This window comes from Apium graveolens, chromosome 6 (assembly GCF_009905375.1).
Source record: "Apium graveolens cultivar Ventura chromosome 6, ASM990537v1, whole genome shotgun sequence".
In the NCBI taxonomy this organism is placed as follows: domain Eukaryota; kingdom Viridiplantae; phylum Streptophyta; class Magnoliopsida; order Apiales; family Apiaceae; genus Apium; species Apium graveolens.
This window is the reverse complement of record NC_133652.1, coordinates 157267922-157272087: the sequence shown is the minus strand read 5'-3', so window position 1 is coordinate 157272087 and position 4166 is coordinate 157267922. Positions and strand designations below refer to the sequence as shown.

Sequence of the window (4166 nt, the reverse complement as noted above, 5' to 3'; positions counted from 1 at the left end):
TACTAGTTATTTAGTCGTGTGTTTCAGGTACTCTAGTTATCATTGCAATGGGAGAACCAGTAGCAAATCTGAAAGCTTTGATGGATTATTCTCAACCCAAGATCAATGACATTCAATCTAGCATTGTCAGGCCATCTATCGCAACTAATACTTTTGAGATCAAGCCTGGCATAATTCAGATGGTACAGAATTCAGTCCCATTTGGGGATGCTCCAACGGAAGATCCAAATATGCACATCAGGGATTTCATAGAGATCTGCAACACCTTCAGGTTCAATGGTGTGCTGGAGGATTCAGTGAAACTGAAAATGTTCCCATTCCCTCTGAGGGACAAGGCTAAGAGTTGGTTACACTCTCTACCAGCAGGTTCTATCACTACTTGGGAGGATTTTGCTCAGAAGTTTCTTACTAAATTCTTCCCTATGGCGAAGACAGTTGCACTCAGGAATGCTCTTACTCAATTTGCGCATCAATCGGGAGAAACTCTATGTGAAGCTTGGGAGCGCTACAAGGAGATGCTTAGGAAGTGTCCTCATCATGACATGCCTGATTGGATGATCATTAATTGTTTTTACAATGGTTTGGGAGCACAGTCTAGACCCATGCTTGACGTAGCATCAGGTGGAGCATTATGACCAAAAAGCTATGAGGAAGCTTATGGTCTAATTGAATTGATAGTTGCCAATGAATATCAGTATCCAACCCAGAGATTGCCACAGGGCAAGGTATCAGGAGTTCTTGAAGTGGATACAGCTACGGCTATCACTGCTCAACTAAAGGCGTTGTCTATGAAGATCAATTATCTGGCTAACTATGGTGTTAATCAGATAACCCGTGTTTGTGAGCTGTGTGCAGGTTCGCATGTGATGGAGCAATGTGCTATATCTAGTGAATCAGCTCAGTTTGTGAGAAACTTTCAGAGATCGCAGCAACCAGCTCTATCCACTTATTATCCTGACAACTGGAATCATCATGACTTCAGCTGGAGTAATAATCAAAATGTGATGCAACAGCCTTATCAGCAGTATGCAGCAAAGCAATTCAACACTCCTGGTTTTCAACAACCGTAATATACAGCAAGACAACAACTCCAACTTCAAAAACAAACTCATGGAGGTGCAGATCTATCTTCGAATTAAAAATCTGAATTGGTGGAGTTGCGGCTTATGTGCAAAAACCAGGCTCTTATATGACAAAGGCTGGTTGTTTCTATCAAGACTCTGGAAAACCAAATAGGGCAAATTGCTAATGCCTTATTGAATCGACCATCAGGAATGCTTCCTAGTGATACAAAAGCCAAACCAGGCAAGAGGGAAGTTAAAGAACAGGTGTACACCATCACCTTGAGATCCGGAAAGGTCACAATCCTCTAAATTCAGCGAGACATAGAGTCTGAAAATTCTGTCCAGAATACAGGTGCATCTGCACCCTTGCCAATTCCAGAAAATGAGATTGTAGCTGAAAAGTGGTGTAGAAGGATGCCGAGGTGGAATCAAGGAAGAAAACTGTGAAACACACTCCTCCTGAGGATAATACAAGGGAGAAACAGGTTTATCCTCCACCTCCTTTTCCTAAGAGGTTGCAGAAGTAGAAGTTGGATAAGCAATTTGCTAAATTCTTGGAAGTTTTCAAGAAACTTCATATCAACATACCTTTCGCGAAAGCCCTTGAACAGATTCCTAGCTATGCGAAGTTTATGGAAGGTATTCTCTCTCGAAAAGTGAAGCTCGATAAAATTAGAGTATGTTGCTCTTACGGAGAAATGTAGTGCAGTTCTGCAATAAAAACTACCTCTGAAGCTTAAAGATCCAGGAAGCTTCATGATACCGTGCACTATTGGAAACTTGTCTTTTGAAAAATGTTTATGTGACTTGGGAGCTAGCATCAATCTGATGCCCTTGTCAGTTTTCAAGAAAATTGGACTACCTGATCCAAAGCCTATATATATGTCCTTGTAGTTGGCCGATCGTTCTATTACATATCCACGAGGCATTATGGAGGATGTCTTGGTCAAGGTGGACAAACTCATCTTCCCTACTGATTTCATCATTCTAGAATTTGAGGAGGATAAGAAGATTCCCATTATCTTGGGAAGACCATTCTTGGCTACAGGCCGAACTATGATCGATATGCAGAAAGGAGATCTTACGATGAAGGTTCAAGATCCAAAGGTCACTTTTAGTGTGTTCAAGGCAATAAAGTTACCCACTGATAAAGAGCGGTGCTTTAAAGTAGAGTGGGTAGACTCTGTCGTGAATTCGGAGCTTGAGCAATTTCCAAAGTGAGATACCTTAGAGAGAGCCTTAATAGGGGAATCAGTCATTAAAGATGAAGAAGGAGCAGAGCAACTGCAGGTTTTGAATGCACCTCCGTGGAAGAGGAAATTGGATATGCCATTCGATTCTCTTGGGTTAGCAGAGCTGAAAATTTCTCAAGAGTGTCTTGAGCCGTTTGAGTTTAACCCATTACCAGATCACTTGAGTTATGTATTCTTAGGTGCACCTCCTGACAAGAGGTTGGAATATATCTATGATGTGGAAGGTGGATGGATGGATCCTCCCATGCCTACAAAGGGTTCTTCTCATGCGCAACAGGTTGTTGATAGGTTTGGTCTTGGTGATGTGCAGTATAGAAGGTTGATTCGGTGTATTGAGGTCATGCATGACATCCACCGACATTTTGCTGAAGATTTGACACACACTCTCAGTACTATTTTCCGAGACACTGGTGTCGAGGTTGATTGGCCATCTGATCCTCCACCCGAGGAGGGTGATCCTCCCGCTAACTAGGTATGCCTTGTATCCTTATTATTACCTTCAATGAGGACATTGAAAATTTTAAGTTTGGGGGTGATAATGTAAGGATTAGTTTGTGTGTGTCCATATAGATTCATGTTGCATGTTTAGTTGTATTTCATTCATATTTTTGCATGATTGTTCATGTAGGACATGTTTATTCATGTTATTATGTGAGTCCATTTAGTCGCATGTGCATGCATATAACATGATCCCTTAGGTTGAGCTATTTATGATTGATAAGTTGATGTTAATTTAAGTGTGATGATGACGAATAGAGGGTTGTTTAAGTCCTAATGAATTGATTTTCATGCCAGGAAAAAAATTCACAAAGTCTTATAGGATTGCTTTTGAGCTAGATCATGATCATGTTTATTATTTGTTGAGATTTAATCACTTGGTTATATTTAGAATTTTTGGTATTCTCTTAATGGCAAAAGAACACTGAATTTTAAACTGGAGAAAAGCAGGATTTCATTGATAGTTATGAATAAGTCTAAGCGTCAAATGGCTAGTAGCCGGCTCATATTTTTATGAGTAGTCTAAGGTTGAATGAGATGGAGCGAAACGCAAAGATTCAGAAATTTTGAAGAAAACCGAAAAAAAGAGAGAAAAAAAAGGAAAAAAAGAAAAATATATATATGTGTTTATACATAATTGATCAAGAGTGAGCTCTTTAATACTCGAGTTATTAAGTTCTAGGGGACTTTGTACCTAGTGACCTAAGGCTTTTATAGTTTGGGATCCGCTTACCTAACGCTGGCTACATGGGTATTATTGCATAAGTCTTTTGGGACCTCATTCATTGCACGGTCAAATAAACATGTTGTTATATGTTCAATAATAGCGTGAATCCTTGTATAACTCTAGTAGAAATAAGGTGTTCTGAGTCATTATGTGTTTAACATCTATTCTGTTTATAAACTTATGATTGTTTTGATGATAAGATAAGTATGGTTATTGATCTAGTATCGAGAGTAAATCTGCTACGCGTTGCGCACACGCACATTTCTGGTTTGTGAGTTGGTTTGTGGGGTTTATTCAAACTCAGTTAAAAGTTGTTGTATTCTTAGAGGCATTCTTTTGTTGGTTGGTTATGGTTATTCTGAGGAGATCGATTGCATTATCATTTAGTTGCATTCACGTAGTTGCATTCATGTATTAGGTTTGTTTTATAGTTTTGAGTCTGTTTATACTTGAGGACAAGCATCGATTCAAGTTTGGGGGTGTGATAAGTGGATTTAATATCTACTTGGAATGCTTCATTATAAGTTTAAGTTGGTGTTTTGGACTCAAGTTGTTGGTATTTTTAATATATTTTTATGTTATTGCATTGCAGGAAGTAGTTGGAGGAAGAAAGAAGCTTTTCAA

General features: G+C 39.1%; 1 non-coding gene across 1 annotated transcript; it reads right to left on the bottom strand.

Moving 5' to 3' along the window:
- Positions 1-437: 437 nt before the first annotated feature.
- Positions 438-544, bottom strand: LOC141669975 (small nucleolar RNA R71). Its single transcript, XR_012554228.1, has one exon. It is a non-coding gene; the product is annotated as a small nucleolar RNA R71 (small nucleolar RNA).
- Positions 545-4166: the final 3622 nt, after the last annotated feature.